This window comes from Octodon degus, unplaced genomic scaffold (assembly GCF_000260255.1).
Source record: "Octodon degus isolate 3935 unplaced genomic scaffold, OctDeg1.0 scaffold00145, whole genome shotgun sequence".
Taxonomy (NCBI): Eukaryota; Metazoa; Chordata; class Mammalia; order Rodentia; family Octodontidae; genus Octodon; species Octodon degus.
The window spans coordinates 3620278-3642802 of record NW_004524721.1 but is presented as its reverse complement, the minus strand read 5'-3'; the positions used below and the strand labels follow the sequence as shown (position 1 = coordinate 3642802).

General features: G+C 38.8%; 1 protein-coding gene and 1 non-coding gene across 15 annotated transcripts in view; one reads left to right on the top strand and one right to left on the bottom strand.

Moving 5' to 3' along the window:
• Abi1 (abl interactor 1) overlaps window positions 1-22525 on the bottom strand; it is a 134310-nt gene that overhangs the window by 104049 nt on the left and 7736 nt on the right. The gene's annotated exons all lie outside the window — the stretch shown is intronic.
• LOC111812837 lies at window positions 20853-20954 on the top strand. The gene has a single exon (XR_002818226.1). It is a non-coding gene; the product is annotated as a small nucleolar RNA U13 (small nucleolar RNA).

Here is a 22525-nt window from a genome sequence, read left to right as displayed (position 1 = left end):
CCATATGATGAGTTCCATCCTGCCCCTGCCCCCCCCCCAAAAAAAAGGAATTCTAGGTGCACAGTTACAAGCACTAAGTCCCAGTTACTCTGGAATCAAAGATAGGAAGATCACTTGAACCCACAAGCTCAGGACAAGTGAGGGCAACAAAACACCTTATTCCATAAAAAAAAAAAAAAAGAAAAGAAAAATCAGAGCCTGGAACCCAATTAACCCTCTCTACCCACCCAAAAAAAAAAAAAGATGCCAATTTCATTGTTCAGGTATAGAACCATTAACTAGTTCAAAAAATGTGTACACAGTAGTATGTATCAGAACAACAAAACCCAGAAAAAACACAAGATAAAAATCTGGATATGTAGTAATATAGAAGATAAAGGCAGTAGGTTAATACAGAGACCACACAAACCAAAGAGTATGGTACTAGAAGCCTCAATTCAGCTCTGATCTCTATGAAGCCACAAAGATTACGGAACATAATCTTTATATAATTTATATAGTATTCCACAAGATCAACCCCCCCCCGCCGAACCAAGGATTGAACTCAGGCCCTTGAGCTTGCCAGGGAAGCACATATTCTACTGAGCCATCTCCCCAGCCCCTCAAAACATCTTGAGGGGGCCAGCTAAACAGCTCAGCAGATTAAAGTGCCTGCTTAGGCAGATGCAGGGGCTGGGAGTTTGATCCCCAGGCCTGTCCTGCCAGCCCCATCCCCGAGGTTCTGAGAAGGCGACTGAGACTGGGCATGGTCATGGTGTCCCACACCTGTAATCCCAGCACCTTGGAAGCTATAAATAGGAGGAGCACTATGAATTCAATCTACGTAGTAAGATCCTGTAGACCCTGTACCAAATACAAAAAAAAAAAAAAAATCTTGAGGGAGCAAACTTTTCCTAAGACTTCTGACTATAAGAGGGATACACTTTGTTATTTCAGTTCTTCTCATGATGTAAATACAGATTTACTCCATAATATACTGGATTCTTCAGCTCCTCAGGAAAAAAAAAAAAAGCAAAACCCAAGAGAGACAGAACTTTTATACAGATAGTATCATACTGCCTTTCTTTTCTGAGTGGAAGTGAGGGATGGATGTAAGGAAAGGAAGTAATGCTCACCTAGGAAAGTAAAGATAAGCACAAAACTGAACAGGAGAGAAGTGGCTCTATAAGCCATTGTATTAATAAATAAATCCACTAATTGAAGCAACCCCTAAATAATGACAACTAGCTTATGTAAAGATGGTTTATCAAGACCTATAACTTATTTCTCTTGTATTTACCCACCTTATTCATTGATATCTGTTGGTTATGGCAAATACGTCTAGACAAAGGACCACAGTATGTCAGTATATAACAAAAGATAATTTCCTCGAAACATTTTTAAATTTAAAGCATAGTTATCGCTACTTTTAAATGTGGAAATCACTGAACTGGTTTTTTAGAGTTCAAGGACAGCAGTTCAGCTATATTTTTTACTAAGACTTCATCTCCTCCACTACTCTCCTTTGCATCTGACACTACTCAGCTCTCTTCAACATGTTTACTGACAGGCTGTTTCTAACTACCAGTATCTCTTACCTCCCCACCTTCCCTATACTATCAACGCCTTTACATTCAAATCTCAACAACCAGGTACAGTGCCACATTCCTGTAATCCCAGCACTCAGGAGGCACAGGTAGGAAGACTGCCACAAATTCAGGGCCAGCCTCTGCTATGCAGTGAGTTCAAGACCAGTCTGGGGGGCCTGCCCCTTAGCTCAGTTCTTTAAGTGGCTGCTTCAACAAAGCAGTCAGGCTCAGGTTGCTGTGGTTCGATCCCCACAACTCAAGCCAGCCAAACCTCCCCTGAAGGCATTCAGAGCAAAAAAAAAAAAAAAAATCCTTCAAGACCAGTCTGAACTATGTAACAAGACCCCTTCTCAAAAAAGTCAACAAGACTCATCATTCCTTACAAGAAGATTTCACTGTGACCACCCACCTAACACTGTATTCATAATCCTCTCTAAAACTTCTTTCACAGAATCGTAGTTTTCTTTCCAATTTTTTTAAAACTTTTAAAAAAATTTTTAAAGAGAGGGCCGGGGAGATGGCTCAGTGGAATAAGCGCTTCCCTGGCAAGCTCAAGGGCCTGAATTCAATCCCTGGTTCCACCAAAAAAAAAAAAAAAAAGAAAAAGAAATGATGGTAAATATAAGAAAACATTTCCCTTGAAGCAAAATTTTTTAAAGAGAGTACAGGGCCAGCCCCATAGCTCAGTGGATTAAAGCGCCTGCTTAGGTAGACGCAGGGTCTGGGGTTAAATCCCCACCTCATGACGTGCAATGCTGACCCTGCCCCTGGGGCATGCTGGGACAGGGACTGAGAATGGACATGGTGTTGCATGCCTGTAATCCCAGTGCTTAGGAGGCTGAAAACAGGAGGGTCACTAAAAGTCTGATCTGTGTAGTGAGACCCTATAAACCCTGTACTAAATACATAAAAAGGAGTACAAACTAGTATTAAAACAAAAATTACAAATGGTACAGAATATCACTAAACAAAATATGAATTTCACAGTATTTGTTGCAAAGCATAGTGTTGTCTTCAAATTAGTTGTTCATATTACCAGATATATGCATGCAAAATTGGAAGAAAAAAAGAACAAAAGTTTAGAGAAAAAGGAAAAACAATTGAAAAAAAGATAAAACAAATTAAGTGTTAGAGAATGGATAGCTTCCAATCCATGTAAAAACTTATTATATATTTTAATTACTTTTAGTAAGATTCTAATACACAAGATTTGGCAGAACATCAAAATAAGGAGAAACCTGCTCCTCATCCTCATGTGACTATAAGTATACAGCCAGAGACCTTGCAGTCCCTTTCCTCTTCTTTCTCCCTCATCCCTTCTGCCCACACAGCCAGCTAACATAACAGTCAAGCTTAATTATTCTCCAACCCACCTCTTTGTCAATCATTCCCACTGTGGAGGAACAAAAGCTGAAGAGCATCAGGAACCAATTCTGTTCTAATGGCTGAAAAAGAAGGTCTATAGATTCATGTCTGTGACTGCAACCTTCTGTAGGCATCTTATAAGGTAGAAGAGAATGAAACAGGTATAAAGTAAGCCATATTTCAGCTTTTTCCTTAGGGAGCACATATTGCTTTCACCAAATTCATTCTTACCCTCTTTTTAGGTACTGTACCACTACAGTTATCTCAATTCAAGATATACTCATTATTGTTTGTTTGAGACAGGGTCTTGCCATGTAGTTTAGGCAGGCCTGGAACTCACTATGAAGCCCAGGCTGGCCTTGAACTTGTAAATCCTCCTGCCTCAGCCTCCCAAGTGCTAGGATTAGTGGCATGTGCCACCACACTTGTCCAAGACATACTCTTAAGTTCTGGACAAATATGAAAGTCTTCTATCTAGTTGCTCTGCATTCACTTTCTCCCTTCTGCAATTCATCTTGCTCCAATGCAACAGTAATCTTCCAAAATCTACCTTATCTTGCACAAAAACTAGAAGGATATAAAACAAACAACAAAAATTTGTGGGGAGAAATTGAATAAAGAGTACAGGAAGAAGAAAGGATTATTTTACATTTTATTTTTCATACAACTCTATTACTTGAATATTTTATAAGAACATATTATCTACATTTTAAAATACTTTAAAATAATTCTTTCCATAAACAAAATTCTGACCGTCAAAGCTAAAATTAAAAATCTTTCAAAAATAACACTTTCCTTCTATACAAAACATTTCCACATTTAAGTATGAATTCCACAACAATATAGGCATCATAGTAACTAGCAAAAAAACCAAATAATTAACTGTTTACTTAATGAGTCTGCCTATAGCTACTTCAACACATAGCAATATAATCAAATACTCACTTTCTAGAACAGTAAAACAAATGTAGGTCACAGTCTGGGTGTGGTGGTGCATGTCTGTAATCCCAGCACTTGGAAGGCTGAAGGAGGTGAATTGGAGCTCTTTTAATCTGTAATTCAAACCTCCTAATCTGTTCTCCACTTTAAATAAGAATAACATTTTTTTTTTATTTTTTATTTTTATTTGTGTGTGTGGCCAGCTCAGCCCACCTGGGGGCGGGGCTGGCTGGCATGTGGTGCTGGGGGATTGAACCGTGGTCCCTGTGCTTTGCTAAGCTTGTTCTAAGTAGGTGCTTTAGACCACTGAGCCATCTCACCAGCCCGAAGAATAACATTTTTAAAAGCAAAGGTAATGTTATCCCATTGCTTAAAACTGTCCACGCCTTTAGCTTCAGGGGGAAAACAAAAACAAAAACAAAAACAAAATCTTTAACACAGCCAATAATTCTTTATTTGATCTGGTTCTTTCCCAGCTCCCCACAGATAAACTCTGTTGTTTATGTAGTACACAGGCTCATAAACTGTTCAAAACTGCTTTGCTGTCACTCACCTCTGGGCTGTACTCATGCTATTCCCCCTGTTACAATTATTATGTTCCCTCCCCCAAATTTTTTTTTTTTTTTTTCAGAACCAGGGATTGAACTCAGGTTCTTTCGCTTGCCAGGCACCTCCCCCAAATCTTCATGACTAACACACACTTTACCTTTCAGATTTCAAATGCAACAATATTTCTCTGACATTCCAAGCTAAGTGAGGTACCTGATGTACCCTCACGTAAACATGTGCTTTCCTGTAATATAATTTATTATACTTTGTAATTTACTTGATTGGTGGGGGAAGCTGAAACAAAAACTCCTTAAGGGCAGACACTCTATCTCAGTGACAAAACCCACAGCTAATATGAAGGAAAATGTTTCTTAGTTAAGCAATATGCCATTTTACTGTAATTCCAGATACTAAGGAGGCTGAAGCAAGATCATCTGACAGAAGTTCCAGCCCAGCCTGAACAATACCACAAGACTTTATCTCAAAAAGGAAAAAAAAATATATTTTGTAAGTTGTTGAATAACAGGTGGCAAACTATGGTAATACGTTCTGTTATACTATGAAGCTTATTACATACACACATATATTTAATTTTACTATTTTTTAGGACTCCCATGATTCTAATTTGATAGCCTATAAAAATTTTGGCACTTGCTTTGCAATATTTTTCATATGTATTACTACAGGTGGCATACACCTGTCATCTCAGAACTTGGGAGGCTGACTGCTAAGGAAGACTGCCAAGAGTTCAAGGCCAGTCTGGGCTATACAGTGAGTTGAAGGCCAGCCTAAACTACACATCAAGACTCTGTCTTAAAACAAAACAAAACAAGAGAGGGGAAAGGGAGAGGAAGGTAAGGGAGGGGCTGCCAAAAACGTATACACAATTCAGGAAAGAAAAAATAGCATGTTTTTTCAACAGATGGCATTATCCTCATATGGGGAATCCTACAGGATAACATATATCACAGAAAACCTACTACACTGCCAGCCCTTAGAGAAGAAATTGAAAATGAATGTACAGCAATCTCAATGACCAAGGTTACCCAAGCAGCAGCTCACCCCACTAATAAATGTCTGGAAGTTAATGGCAACCACTGTGAGCACCTTTTGTAGTTGTAAAAACTGAAGGCAACTTGTATTTATCTCATGATATCCCAATAAATTTAGTATTAAAATATTTATACAACTTTTTTTTCTCTGAAGTATATACACATTTTTAGTGGAATCTGTACATATTACTACTGAAAGGGAAGTTATGTACATAGCCCATTTATTATCTTCACATTTCTTTAAATCCAATTTAGAATATATGCAAATTAAAAATAAATACATCACTGTAAAGTTTTTTTTTCTTTTTTCTTTTTTCTTTTTTTTTTTTTTTTTTTTTTTGTGGTACCAGGGATTGAACTCAGAACCTTGCACTTACCAGATAGGCACTTATGCCACTAAGCTCTATCACAGGACCCCCATCATTGTAAAATTTAATGAAACATTTATTACTGCTTCCGTAAAATTAAAGAGTTTGGGAAGGCTGTCTACAAATCAAATTTATAAAAACATACTACTAAATGTTCAGAATAAGTAAAACATGTAGAAATGGGTAGATGAAAATTTTAAAACACGGAAGTTTATCAGAAGTGACACATCCTCAGCATTAAGACCCAGAAACTAAAAATTTGTCCAAAATAAACATCATACTGTGTCTAAAATAAGCATCATACATACTATGCTGAGACAACTTTTTCAAAAGGAACTCCAAATTTTTTAATTCTAGGTTAGAAATGTTCAACAAACATATTAATACACAATACTTAAAATTTAGATTCCCATTATCAAAGAAAGAAAATCATGGGGGGCTGGGGAGATGGCTCAGCAGAATAAGCACTTTCCTGGCAAGTGCAAGGGCCTGAGTTCAATCCCCAGTTCCACCAAAAAAAAAGAAAAAAAAATTATTATTAAGTTTACAGAACCAATCAACGATCACAAAGATTCTGTAGTGTGACTCTAGAACTCTGGGGGAAAGAGCCCTAAGACCTTTTCAGAAGGGGAAGGGGTTGCTCACAAGGTTAAAACTATTTTCACAACACTGCTATTTTTCTTCTTTGCTTTTAACACTTATGCTGACATTACAAAAGCAAAGGTGAATAAAACCCACAGCACCTTAGGATGAATCAAGGCATTGTCACTAACTATAACAGCAGTCTTTGTCTTCAACACTGTCAACCAACTGCATGAAGAAAAAGGAAAAGGGGGATGAGGAGCAGGTTTCACTTAAAAATGTTCTAGATGAGCCAGACATGGTGGCACATGCCTGCAATCCAACACTAAGGAGGCTGAGGTTGGAGGATCTCTATGATTGAGGCTATCCCAGGCTACACAGCAAAACCTTGTCTCAAAAAAAAGTTCTTAAAAAAAAAAAGTTCTTTATGAAGCATGAAAAATTATGAACTGTATTAGATTTTGACTGTACAGAAGATGTCTTCTAGCCAGGCATGGTGGTACATGGTGGTAAATTCCACCTCTTGGGAGGCTGAAGCAGGAGGATCATCGTGAGTTTAAGGCCAGCCTAAACTACATGTCAAGACCCTGTCTCAAGGAAAAAAAATTTTTTTCCTCATAGAAGGAAGATCACAACCAAACCTCTAGCTTCTTACACAGTTCATGTAAACATTTAAGGAGCTTAATGTGCCAGGCATTGGCAAGCACTGGAAATACTCTAAGAAACAAAACAAACTTGGTTCTCTCCTCTTGAAGACTGGTATAAAGTATCAAACAACTGAAATGAATGCTGCAAAGGAAATAAAGATTCATACTATATGAATATTATTTAAGCATATTGTCTAAAGATTAAAGTTAGCCTGATGGGACATATTTATCTACTCCATCCTTCACTAAGGATTCTAGCACCTAACAGTCTAACTCTTGACTACTACCATCATTATTTCTAGTGGTATCACAATTCAGATTATATACCCAAAACTCTTGTCTCATTTACCTGATTTCATTAATTCCAAATGTCTTCTCCTCACCACAGTAAGAAACTACTATGATTATACTATTTCCAAAAATCTGTGTGTCAAAAATCCACCATTCTAAACACTCAACCTCTATGTAGTTTACTCTAGAATCTCAATTTCAATTATACTTTCACACCACAAGATTTATTAATCCTACCAGTTTTTCAATATCCATCTTGCAATTAAGATTTGCCATCAGCATCACATTCCAAAGAAATCAGAAAAAGAACATAAATTAATAATTTCTATTGATTGCTTATTGAAATATTACCTGGTATACCAGGTTAAATAAAATATACTATGAAAATTAATTTCAGGGGGCTGGGAAGATAGCTCAGTAGAATAAGTGCTTGCCTGGCAAGCGCAACGGCCTGAGTTCAATCCCCGGTTCCACCAAAAAAAAAGAAAATTAATTTCAAACTGATTATTTTAGTTGTTACTGTGGCTATTCAGCAAAGCTGTAAATTACATAAATACTGTATCTCTATTGAACACCTCTTAACTATTTCTATATACTGAAATATGAATTTACAACACTGACGCTTCCCTGAGCTCCACAATGGCTATCTGGTCTACCTAACAGGTTGTGTAACAAGTATCTCACTTAACATGTAACAGGGGCCGGGGAGATGGCTCAGTAGAATAAGGGCTTCCCTGGCAAGCACAAGGGCCTGAGTTCAATGCCTGGTTCCACCAAAAAAAATGTAACAAACAACTCTTCATTCTTCTCCATACCCTGCCATCAACCACACAGGTGCTTAGGAAAAAAATCAAAGCAAGGAGTTATCCTTTGATTTATCTTTTCCTCACAAACCACATACAATTACCAACATGTTCTGTTCAGCTAGGCCTTAAAACATCCACCTAACCTAACTCCTCATCATGACCTAAGCTGCACCTTCTGTGCTAGCTGATTCTGCTCTTGCCTCCTCTTCAATCTGTTACTACTGGATAGACTGAGTGATTCTTTAAAAGCTAAATCAACAATTCTAATGATTTTTTTTTTTTTGCTATGAGATTTTATTGGTACCTTTAGATATGCATAATAGTTACACTTATCATACACAATTTGTACCTGTACATGATATAACTTGATTCTTTTCTTTTCCCACTTTTCTTTCCATTTGCAAAAACTTTTTTTAAAAGTTATTTATTTGGTACAGGGTCTCACTAAGCAGCTCAGACTCATAGTGCTCCTCCTGCCTCAGCCTCCCCAGTGCTGGGATTACAGGCATGTACCATCAGACCTGGTTTCACTGGTCAGGACAGTGTGCCCGGGGTTCTGAGACTGGCACAGCATGTGAGAATTTTTTTTTTTTTTTACAGACTTAATTCATTTTATTTTTCTTGTGTAAAAACCCCTTATGTTGTAGCTACTTTTGGAGCTTGAGTCCTCTGGACAGAGACTCTGGTGTGGGTTTTCACAAGATGGTCAGTGAATTCCTGATAGGGAGACTTGATGAACACAGTCTCTTTCCAGAAGTCAGGGGTCCAGGGGCTGGAGAGATGGCTCAGTGGTCTAAAGCACCTACTTAGAACAGGCTTGGCAAAGCATCAGGGACCGCGGTTCAATCCCCCAGCACCACATGCCAGCCAGCCCCGCCCCTTGGTGGGCTGAGCTGACCACACACACACCTCTCTCTCTCTCTCTCTCTCTCTCTCTCTCTCTCAAATAAATGAAAAAAAAAATTAAAAAAAAAATAATATTCAGAAGTCAGGGGTCCAATGGCTGTAGGTCTTGGAGATGACATCAAAGGTGGCCTTCGCAAAGTTGCCCAAAGTAGCAGTGCTGCCCCTAGCAGAGGTGTAGCAGTCATCAATACCAGCCATCAGTAGCAGCTTCTTGGGCACAGGGGCTGAGACAATGCCAGTGCCTCTGGGGGCAGGGATCAAATGCACCAACACAGAGCCACAGCGGCCAGTCACCTTGCAAGGAACAGTGTGGGGCTTGCTGATCTTGTTTCCCCAGTAGCCTCTCCTCAGGGGACAATGGAGAGCTTGGCCAGAATAATGGTCCCAAGAATGGCAGTGGCTACTTCCTTGGAACACTTTACACCCAGGCCAACATGACTGTTGTAGTCCCCAATGGTGACAAATGCCTTGAACCTGGTCCACTGGCAGCACAAGTTTGCTTCTGCACAGGAATGATCTTCAGAACTTCATATTTGAGGGATGTGCCCAGGAAAAAGTCAATAATCTCAGACTCCTTGATGGGTAAGGAAAAAAGGTAAATTTCCTCCAGCGAGTTGATCTTCATGTCTTTGACCAGACAGCCCAGCTTGGTGACAGGAATCCACTCTATGTCCTCAGCCTTACCCCCGCCGCGAGCCCCACAGCCTTGGCCCCAGCCCTGGCCTCTGTCGCACCCCCAACCTCGAAGGCCACTGCCGAAGCCTCCGCAGCGGCTTCCGCTGCCTCCCTTGCCTGGGCCCCGGGAACCTGCGGCCCCTCCTGCTGCACTGGCGTCATCCGCCATTTGGTGTTTCCCAGAAAAAGAAGAGCATGTGAGAATTGAAACCAGGTCCTTGCACTTGAAAGGCAGGCACTTAGACTGCTGAACTATCTCCCCAGCCCCAAAAGCTTTGTTTCCATGTTTTTCTTTTCTCGTTTTTTTCCATTTCCTTTTTTTGCCTTTCCCCCTTCCCTCTCTCTTGATCCCCTTCCTGTTTAAACATTTTATTCCCATTTTACAATACCTATTATATCTTTTAGTCCTTATTTCCACTTTCAGTTTCTGACACCAGAGAAACAATATGGTATACGCATACCTGTCCAGTTTTACTTAATGGTATGGTCTCAAAATGCATTCATTTACCTAGGAATGTTTCAAGCTTATCCTTCTTTATGAAGCATAGTAGTACTCCATTGTATAAAAAAACTAATCTTTATCCATTCACCAGTTGATGTTCATTTCAGCTGTTCCCAATATTACGGTATGCCACTACAAACATGGGTGTGCATACATTACTGTGGTATGCTGCTTTTAATTTGGGGGAGACAATACCCAGGAGGGGAATAGTCAAATGGGACCTCCAATCCTATTGTTTGAGGAATTACCAAACTGATTTCCACAGTGGTTGCACCAGTCCATATCTCTAGTGTACACTCTTCCAGTGGAGAAGGGTTCCTTTTGCTCCACAGCCCCTCCAGCATTTGTTATTGGCTGATTTCTTGATGAGAGCCCTTCTTTCTGGGGTGAGATGGAATCTCAGTGTTGTTGTAATTTCCATCTCTCAAATGATCAATGATGTCAAACATTTTTTTAATGTATTTTTCACTTTTAAAAAAATTTCTTCTTTATTTGGTACAGGTTCTCATAATGCAGCTCAGACTTGTAGTGATTCTCCCATCTCAGCCTCCCCAGTGCTTGGATTACAATTGTGCACCACCATGCCTGGTTTCATTGGCTGGCACGCACAGCATGCAGTACTGGGGATCAAACCTGGGTCCTGGGCTTGCCAGGCAGGCACTTAGATCAATGAGCTATCTCCTCAGCTCTTTTTTATGTATTTATAAAAGAAGTGTATATTATGTTTATCTCAGATGCCCATTTTTCGGTTGGGTCTTTCTGAGGGGGGGTCTGACTTTTTTGAGTTCTGTATGTTCTCAATAGTAATCTTTGGTCCGAGGAACAGCTGGCAAATATTTTTTCCCACACTGTGGCTGTCTCTTCTCTCTACTAATAGTTTCCCTTGCTGTGCAAAAGCTTTATAGCAAAGTAAGATCTCACTTGTTGATTCTCTGTGATAATTCCTGTAAGACCAGAATTTTATTTATACAGTCTTTGCCTACACCAGTGTCAACAGTTTTACCTGCCTGAGAGATGGCTCAGTAGAATAAGTGCTTCCCTGGCAAGCGCAAGCACAAGGGCCTGAGTTCAATCCCCAGTTCCGCAAAAATTGAAAGAAAAAAAAAAATTAAAAAAAGTTTACCTACTCTATCTTCCAGCACATTTAATGTTTGTGTTTTAATATTTAGAGCTTTGGTCCATTTTAGTGCATGATGGAAGAAAGAAATCTTTGCCATGTGGAAAGCCAGTTTTTCCAGTATCACGTGTTGCCTAAGTATGTCGAGAGTGTTTCTGGTTTGTTTTTTTTTTTTTTTTTTTTTTTGCATTTTCTAATCTATTACACTGATCATCAGGTCTGGTTTTGGGCTTTTTGTTTTTTTCCCTTTTTTGCCAGTACCATGCTGTTTTTAATCACACCAACTTTATAGTATAATTTCAATGTGGAATTGTGTTGCCCGTTGCCTTGTCTTTGTTATCCAGAAGTGCCTCTGCTATTCCTAATCTCTTCAGGTTCCAAATTTTAGCTTTGTTTTCTCTAACTCTGTGAGATATGATGTTGGAATTTTGATCAGGATTGTGTTAAATGTGTGTAACAGTTTTGGAAATATGGCAAGGGATATCTTTTCATTTTGTGATATCTTCTTCAATCTCCTCTATCAGAGTAGTGTAGTTTTCAATGAGGCCTTTCATTTCCTTTGTTAGACTGATTTCTAGGTATTTCATATTTTCAGATGCTATTGTGAAAGATGTTGTTTCCCTAATTTCTTTCTCAGTAAATTTGTTATTCATGTACAGGAAGGCTATTGATTTGAGTGTTCTTTATACCTAGCTACACTACTACATTTGCTTTTTACATCTACAAGTCTTTTGGCGGAGTTTTGGGGGTCTTCTATTTAGAATATCATATCATCCCCGAATAATAATAATTTAACTTCTTCCTTTCCTATTGTTATTCTTTTTCCTTCTTCTATCTAATTGCTTTGGCTAAAATTTCCAAAACTACATTGAATAACAGTGGTGACAATGGACATCCTTGTCTTGTTCCTGATTTTAGGGTGAAAGTTTTGTTTCTATCCATTTAGTATGTTAGCTGTTCATTTGTCCTATTTGGTTTTTATTAGAGTGAGATAAAGACCATTTATTCCAATTTTCTGTTTAGTTTTTATCATGAATAGGTGCTACACTTTATCAAAAGCTTTTTCTGCATCTACTGAAACAAACATGTGTTTTTTGTCATTGGTTCTTACGGTCAGGGTTTGCAAGGAAAACAATATAAGGCATACAACTTATAGGATTATTTTATCACAGTCAACCAAAGAGTTCAAAACAAAAGAGTCCAGGAAATCTGTTTACACATTAGAGACCAAATTAATCCAGCTGAGGGCCTGAAACCCATGGCGATGTCCTGCAAAGTCCAGGGGAAGACCTAGAGACCATCACAATGCCCCTACAAGTCCCACTAGAAGTCAGTTTTACAGATCTGCTCTGGAAGGGCCCAAAGGTCATCAGTGGAAACTAGAAAGTCTGTGCCACCAGGCTGAGGGACTGGCTTCAGACGCAGGAAACAACACTCAAAGTCAGAAACAGAGCTCCTGGGCTGGAGAGATGGCTCAGTGGTCTAAAGCACCTACTTAGAACCAGCTTGGCAAGGCATCAGGGACCGTGGTTCAATCCCCCAGCACCACATGCCAGCCAGCCCCGCCCCCTGGTGGGCTGAGCTGGCCACACACACACACACACACACACACACACACCTCTCTCTCTCTCTCTCTCTCTCTCTCTCTTAAATAAATAAAAAAAAAAAAAAAAAAAAAAAAAAAAAAAAGAAAGAAAGAAACAGAGCTCCTCTAAAAAGTACCACAGCAATCCTCAGCAACAAGGTCCTGAGATCCTTTGACGATCAGAAGAACAGCCAAGTTCGTATCAGAAAAGCCAGAATGAAAAGCTCCTCCAGGAGAACCAACAGCCTCCAACAGTACCAATTCTCCTCCAGTTCTTTCCATTTTGTTGGCAATAATCCTCAGGTGGGTCTTCCATACCCAGTACCACACTGACTCAGCTCAGCTGACTGTTACAAGTTGACCACCAGTTCTCAATCCACCACAGTTCTGTTCATATGATATATTATACTACATGTATTGATTTACGTATGTTGAACCATCCCTGTATCTCTGGGATGAATTTGGTCATAATGTATAATTATTCCAGTGATTAACACCATCACACTCCAAATGAAATCCAACCATGGGCTAACTGGCATTATGGTGGACACTGTGTACTTAATAATCTAGCTGATCTATCTCCCTCTTATTAACTAGTCTCCAGCCATATTAACCTGGCAAAGATTTCTGACATCTCACAGTCTTTACTTCTTTTTCCTTAGATGTTCAAACAGAGAATGTCTTCCAACTGTCCGGCTCAAAAGTTACCTCCACTGAGTAACACTTTCTAAGCACTCTAGGTAAAGAACTCCCTCCTAGACTCAATGTTCTGTCTCCTATCTTACCCACCTTACTTTTTAAGCAGAAGTTAGGGGCCAGGGAGATAGCTCAGTAGAATAAACACTTGCCTGGCAAGCACAGGGTCCTGAGTTCAATCCCTGATACCGAAGGAAAAAAAAAGGAAAGAACTGGGGATTGAACTCAGGCCCTTGCACTTGCCAGGGAAGTGCAGGAAAGAACTTAAACTGTATTATTTTTAGTGCATGTTAGTTGTCCAACCTTTTCTATAAGGAAAATCCCCTTTCCTTTGCCCCAATTGTATCTGTGAGCTCTACTATACCTGACACACAGTATGTACTCAAGGGATTTTTATCAAGTAAAAAATTAATCTATGAATGCATATAGTAACCTTTTATCAGAATTCTTAGAATAGATCTATTAGTAACACTCAGATCAGGAAGAGTGAATTTTCTCATCAAAAAGAATATTATTTGCACAAGCAGAAAAAAATGAACTTGGAAAGCTGGGCACAGTGGCACTCACCTGTAATCCCAGCACTTGGGAGGCTGAGGCAGGAGGATCATTATGAGTTTGAGACCAGACTCTGCTACAAATATAAAGTCAGCTTAAGGCCAGCCTGAACTGCACTGTGAGACCCTGTCTCAAAAGCACACACAAAAAAGAATGAAATTTGCGAACTAAAATGTAGCACAGCAATAAAGAGCAAGACACAGCCTCTCCAGAGCCCAGAATCCAAACACCTGGAAAACAACTTGGTAAAAAGAAAAAAAGTAAACTACCAGGAAGCAACTGAGAGGGAAATCAGGAACTGTAAGGAATTTAGAGAAATGAATCACAACACAGAAACAAAAAAAGCTTATCTGGGCTTCTGGGGAAAGAAATCTATCTATCCAAACACAGATAAGCCTCCAGAGTCAGTAGCACTAGCCCCAAGAAAAACCCACAGCAATTAAAAACAGCAAAAATAGCATGAAGGTTTAACTCCCCAAGGTGAATCATTCCACACAGTAGGCAACAACTAGGAATTCACCACAGTGCCCATCATAATGCCAGAGAATGTTTAATCAGGTGCCATTTTGAGACCATTACATAAGACTAAATCCAAGAACAACTAAAACACAACTTCACTTCAGGGTTCCCTTTGTTGGCCCCCCTCCCATGGTGACTGGACATAGATAGTCCAGAGACAATGTAGCCTAGAGATAGGTTCCCTGAGAAGGTAGAAGATGACATGGGGCCCCAACCTCCATGCTGAGAAGCCATGCCTACACAAGCAGCTTTCACAAGCAGCTGAGTATGAAAGTGCTCACACTAAATACAATGGGCTGTTAGAATCCTTATTCTGATGCCTAATCCAGCAAGTTCAGGGGTCTGATTGCTTTCCCCAACTACCAAAATGAGTAAAGAGACACCTCACCTTGGATGACTGCCATAATCTGGGGAAAACAAGAGTCTCTGGAGAGGGCGGGATCTCAAACTCACAGCCTGGAAGGCTAAGTACAGGGCTGGAGAGATAGCGGTGTAAGCACCTGCCTGGCAAGCGCAAGGACCCAAGTTCAATCACCAGTACTGTATGTATAATGAGACCCTAAAAAATAAAGTGTGGGTAAAGGCCAGACTTGTCTCTGAAGGCTAGGCAGAGAAAACTAACTTGCTGAATTCTAAAACTACAGATTCTGGAAAGAAATTACTCATTTAAACATAGAAATATCTTTTTCACAGACTTTTTTCTCCTCTTTCTTCTTCATTAGTTTTCCAGAGTTTGTGGGGCTTTCCTTTTTCCCTTTTTTTTTTTATCTTTTTTCTTTTATTTCTTGTTTTAAATTCTTTCTTTTTTGTTCTTTTTGTTTGCTCTCTTCTGCTAACATTATGTAATTCTATTAATTTCCTTACTCCTAAACAAGATTCTTTGTCTTCAACCTTTTTCTTATCTTTCTTTAGTTAATTTTTCATATTTTCCCTTTTTCATTCTTCCATATCCTACCTCTCCTCTTCACTAGTATAACCATTAAGTTTTATTAATCTTTAATTAATTCTATGCTATTACTATTTAAGTCTTTTATATTGTTGTGGAAGTATAGCTGTTGCATTTAGTAAATATTTACTCTGTGTAACTACTTGGTTTAAGTATTTATAGTATAATTACAGATTTCTTTGAGATGGCTAAGAGTGGCACATTTATTTCTTTTTATGGTATTTCAATATCTAGTTTGTCTTTAATGTAAACATTGCTGACTTAGTTGCTATCGCCAGAGTGGCAGAGATGCTCCTGTCAATAGGTTTTCTGTATGTATGTCACTAACTAGATTACCTCTGTGTCATCTACAGCAATCTCTTTCTGGAGAATAGGATGCTGGGCCAAACAGAATGAATCCTTCCCTACCAAAGGTAACAGAGGTGGTCAGATCTTGGTAAAAAGGCAAAGGCCTATAGTTAACCATACCAAGACCACATCACTGAAAGGTAGACACTAACTACAGAGATCTCCATATTAGCAATAAAGTCTTTCCACTATAAGTACCCCCAAATCTCAACACAAAAAACGATAGCATAAGAAAACAAGGCAACAAAATACCTATGAAAACTCCCAACTTCTCCAAAGTAGATCCCTGGGACACTGAGAAAAAAAAAAAAAAATCAAAAGCCTTGCAGCTGAATTACTCAAAAAATAACAGTGGAGATTAAACAAACATACAAACATCAATAGGGAGCTAAGTGAGCCTAAAATGACAACTAAACAGCTGATGGCTCAGCTGTGCTTGGTGGGGCATGCTTATAATCCTAGCAATCAGGAGGCTGAAGCAGGAGGATTGTTAAAGTGCTCAACACCAGCTGGGCTACAAAGTGAGCTCAAGGCCAGCCTGAACTGCATAGTGAGATCTTGTCTCAAAAAGCCAAACAGGGCCAGTCAGATAGCTCAGAGAACTAAAGCACCTGCTTAGGCAGAGCGTAGCAGCAGGGGTTCAATCCCTGGTGTGCAATGCCAGCCCTAACCCTGGGGTGTGCTGAGGCGGCAACTGAGACTGGGTATGGTAGCACACACCTGTAATCCCAGTGCTTGGAAAGCTGAAAACAGGAGAATTACTACGAGTCCAATCTATGTAATGGAGACCCTGTACAGCCTGTCGACCCTGTAGGCCCTGTAGTAAATTCATTAAAAAAAAAAAAAAAGCAAAACGAACACACACATAAAATTGATGGATTTCACAAAATAATCATTGATGTAGTAGACACTAATAAAGAGCTAGATGAGCTAAACAACACATTACAAAATATCAAAGACCAGGTTAGCAAAGAAATCCATGAAAAAACAATACCAAACAGGAATCCAAGAAATTAAAAATTCTATTGAAGGTATGGTCATTAAAAGTGACCAGGCTGGGGAGATGGCTCAGTAGAATAAGTGCTTCCCTGGCAAGAACAAGGGCCTGAGTTCAATCCCTGGTTCCAACAAAAAAAAAAAAAAAAGTGACCAGTGTGAAGACAGCATGTCACAAATAGAAGATACAGCTGCTTCTAGGTATTTGTTATTCAAAACTACTTTAAAAACAAGAAAGGCTGAGAAGATAACTCAGCACTCTAAGCACCTGCTTAGATAAGCACAGGGACCAAGGTTTGATCTCTGGCACCAAATGCCTTGCCAGCCCCGCCCCAGGGCACACTGAGCAGGCCAAGTAGACTGGGCATGGTGGTGCATACCTGTAATTTAAGCACAGGGGAGGCTGAGACTGGAAGATCACTACAAGTCTGAGCTGCATAGCAAGACTGTATCAAATGAATGAATAAATACATTTTTTAGGGGCCGGGGAGATAGCTCAGTGGAATAAGCACTTGGCCTGGCAAGCGCAAGGACCTGAGTTCAATCCCCGGTTCCGTAAAAAAAAATATAGATAGATAGATCGATAGATAGATAGATAGATAGATAGATAGATTTTTTAAAGTAGTAAAAAAAAAAAAGAAAGAAACTAAATAATAACAAATGTTGGAAAGACTACAGAGAAAAAGGAATCCTTGCATACTGTTGATGGGAATGTAAACTACTATAATCATTATGGAAATCATAAAAAAGATTCTTCTAAAAGCTAAAACTAAAAATCCATTTGATCTAGCTATTCCCCTCTTGTAGGTATATTCGCCAAAGGGTTAAAGACATCATATTACAGTGATAGATACATAATCACATTATAGCAGAATAATTCATAACAGCTAAATCTTGGAAGTACCCCACAGATCCATCAAAGATGAATGGATAAAAAAATGTGGCACAATGCCAATAAAGGATAAACTTTAAGTCATTTGAAGGAAAATAGATATATCTTGAGACCATAATAGTAAATGAAATAAATAAGACACATAAGCTCAAATCTTGCATGGTTTCTCTTATATGAGGAACCCAAAATACAAATAAAGATAATATAAAATACAGAGATAGATGTTTTGCAAAAGAGAAGGGAACCAAGAGATGGAGGGAGAGGGGGAAAAAGAAAAGGGGAAATACGGGCAGGATAGGGGCTCAAAAAATGAACAGTCCTGTAATCCCAACACTTGGGAGGCTGAGGCAGGAGGACTGCTGGGAGTTCAAGGCCAGCCTAAACTACATGGCAACATGCTGTCCCAAAACGCCACCCCCACTCAAAAAAAAAAAATTAAGAGCCAGGCAGATAGCTCAGTGGCATGGAATAAATGCCTGTCTGGCCAGTGCAAGATCCTGAGTTTGATCCCAGATACAAAAAAAAGAAATGAAGATACCAAGATGTGTTACACAGATGTGTTATCATTCCTCCCCATGAGGAATGATACAGAGAGAGAGAGAGAGAGAGAGAGAGAGAGAGAGAGAGAGAGAGAGAGGTATAATGAGCCAATAAAAAACAAAATTAGAGAATAATTTTTAATTGAAAGAAAAACATTATGATTGGAAAGATGAAGGTCATAAGATAAATGCAGCAAGCATAAAAAGACAACCGCTGTATTACAAATAGTTTCTTAGCCCTCACTGAGAGATTTTTATGTCTTGGTCTGTTTACAGTACCACAACCAAATTCCACAGACTGGGTGATTTATTAACAACATATATTTATTTCTCACAGTCCTACAGGCTGGGAAGTTCAAGCTCAAAATGTGTATGTACAGTGTCTAATGAGTGCCTCTTGCTGCATCCTCCCATTATAAAATTTGAAGAAGCCAGACATGGCCACACATGCCTATAATCCCAGCACTTGAAGGCTGAGGAATGAGGATCACCCTAAAATTCAAAGCCAGCCTGGGCTCCATAGTGAGTTCAAGGCCAGTCTAAACTACATACTGAGACCCTGTCTCAAAAAAAAAAAAAAAAAAGCTAAAGGTTAAGAGTGTCATACTCTTTCAAGCCATTTTATAAAGGCACCTAATCCCCATTCGTGAGAGTGTTACCCCCATGACATACATATCCCAAAGAGTCCCATCTCTCCTCTTATTACAATGGATTCAAAAATGATACACAGGTTTCAGTGTATCACTGAGTGAATGGACAGTAGTAATAAAACTTGGGAAGAGGTGATGAGTTCAATTTCTATCACCTTTAAGACCTGGGTACCTATGATTCAAACCTAGATGTCTCAAGCTGGTGATTAGATAAACTATCAATCTAAACCTCAATGGAAGAAAGATCTATTTGGAAATTCAGATAGAAATAAATACAATAATTTCAAGTGATACGTACTAAAACGTATTGTAATACAAAGCTACCAATACTCAAAGGTCAAGAAGAGTAACCAATACAGGAAAGAAAGGTTTCACAGAAGACTAGGTCTTCAAAAAACCAGAAAGTCAATTGTGGTGGGGCATGCCTACAATTCCAGGTGTTCTGGGGCCTGAGACAAGATGACAAGTTCAAGACCAGCCTAAAAGCCAGGGGGCTACCTCAGTGGAATAAGTGCTTGCCTGGCTAGCACAATGTCCTGAGTTCAATCCCTGGTACTGCAAAAAAGAAAGAAAAAAAGGCCAGTCTGGGCAACTCAGCAAGACCCTGTCTCAAAAAATAAGAGAGCTGGGATGCAGCTCAATGATTGAGGACCTCCATGTTCAATTTCCCGTATCTCTACATAAAAAATACAAAAGACTGTGAACATGTAAAATAATGCTGAGAAGACAGACAAGATGACAATGGAAATGTTCAATGAATTCTACAACAGAGAAGATACTGAACACAATTTTATGGAGTAGTGGAGATGATAAACTAAATAGAAAATAGGCATGGGGACACATGACTAATCCCAGCACTCAGGGGGCTGAGGAAGGAAGACTGGAGTTCAAGACCAGCCTGGCCTGAACTGCATAGTGAGATCCTGCCTCAAAAAGACCAAAAAGAGAAAAGAAAAGGTTACAGAGTACAAACAAAGTGAGGGATGGAGTGAAAATATCAGTAACAGTTTTTAGGGGGTTCAATCCTGGGCACCACATACCTTGCCAGCCCCACCCCCCCAGGCACACTGAGCCAGCTACCAAATCTGGGCTTAGTGGCACCTGCCTATAATCCCAGCCCTGGGAAGGCTTAAAGCAGGCTGCACAGTGAGACCCTGTACCAAATACATAAAATAACAGTAACAGTTTTTAAACTACTAGTCAATCTATTAAGGAACACTTGGTCAGTATATAAAGTTATGGGAGAGCATTCTGATGTGGGAGAGACTTGAAATGATTCAATTCTTGCTGTAAAATCTCACAAAAGACAGAATACAAAGATACAAGAAAGGCAAGGGTGGCTGGAACTCAGAAGAAAGAAGAGATTAAGTCTAGTTAGAAGGCAGGCCATTTTTCCTCCTTTATAACAAGAAAGCAGAATCACAGGATGGGAGAACATGCCAGTCAACTTTGAGGTACACAGGTAAGAAATTATAGGTCTTATTGTAATGAAGTATACTTCTGTAGAAAATAAAAAAGGAAAGAGTCAAATTACAAAAGAGAAGAGAAAGTCTGAAATAGTTTATGGTGGGTGGAAAAAATAAACTGAGACAGCTTTTGTGTGTGTGTGTGTGTGTGTGTGTGTGTGTGTGGTATCGGGGATCAAACTTGGTACCTTGCACTTGCCAAGCAAGCACTTAAGCCACTGAGCTATCTATCTCCCCAGTGGAAAAAAATAAACTGACAAGATCTCTGAGCTATGTCAAGAACCCAATTGGTGATCCTTTGGTTCATGAGCGTGATGATTGGGTGTTCATGTCTTATGCATGAGATGTGCCTCCGTCAAACCTTGTTACGACGTGGGCACGTTAGCCGTCTGACGTGAAAAAAACGGAAAAAGAAAACCCAAATGGTAACCATGATTTTAAAATGGTACCCACATATATACTCTGCTATACTGCTTTCTAAACTAATCATTTATTATCTTATATCTTGGGGTGCTAATACTTGAAACAAAGTAGTATCCTTTTCTATATAATGTTTCTTAATATACATTTATCTTGTTCAAAAGGAAGGCATTCCCAGTGGCCTAAAAATGTTGGGTTCTGAAAAATTTTGCACTTGCCTCTTCACAGAAAGAAAAATTAAAATATAGCAAATGCAATTTTGCCACAGCTTGTAAAAATTAAGAGGAAAGACATCAGAAAAGTAGTAAATGTAAATAAAGCTTTCAACAACATTTCCCTGTAATATTTTTGTTCTTTTTATGTTTCAAGTAAATAAAAACTTTGATCCAATTAAAAAACGAACTATGGAAAAAACAATACAAATGTCCAAATATACATATTGGAAATATATATGCATACATATACACACATATATGTTTTTGCATACTCTTTCATTTAAACTTTGAATAATACAATTCACTTTTGATTTAATAATTACATAATCTCACTTTATTACCAAGAATAACTTAGTTTTCAAAATATTTCATGGGAATACTCATTACTCATCCTATTTTATAGAATAGAGTTACCTGATTCTAGAATTAAAAATGAAGTCAATTAAGATCTTTTAACTAAAAAATAAACCATGCTGAAATATTTCTGCCTTAGTGTACACAATGAGTCTACCAATTTTATAGCATAAACACATTTTTAAAGGCCATTTACAGGAGTGATATTACAAGGGACCTGTGCTATCTAAGCCATATATATTTCTAAAATAGTTTTAAACGTGCAATTATCATGTCTAAATTATTTGAGGGCCAGGGTTATAGCTCAGGGGTATAAGTGCCTGCCTGACAAATGCAAGGTCCTGAGTTCAATTCCCAGTATGAAAAAAAAGAAGAGTAATTTTTCGATAACTGGAGGAAATTATACATGAAAGAGAAAAGGGAGAGATGAGAGGAATACACATGAAAGATCAGTAACCATGAGTCAATCACAGTTAAACACACCAGATTCATTACACCATTCTTTCCTCTTTTGAATGCTTAAAATTTTCCAGCGTGAGTTTTTAATTATTATGTGAATAACCTATAAAATAAAATTAGTTCCCTTACACTTTAAGCACACTTACATGAAATGCTCCTACCAATACTCTTTAATCAACATAAAACAGGCCGGGGAGATGGCTCAGTAGAATAAGCGCTTCCCTTGCAAGCGCAAAGCCCTGAGTTCAATCCTCAAAAAATAAATAAGTAAATAAATAAATATTTAAAAAAATAAAACAATTCAACAAACATTTGCTAAACATTCATGTATAAAAAATTTCCTAAGTACAGATATATACAAAATTTAGAATGTTTAATAACAAACACATATTCCCTTTCTCAGGATATTGTTTTATTTTGGACTTTTGAAGAAAGTATGGTTATCGGGGGCGGGGAGATAGCTCAGTAGAATAAGCGCTTGCGCAAGCGCGGGATCCTAAATTCAATCCCTAGTACTG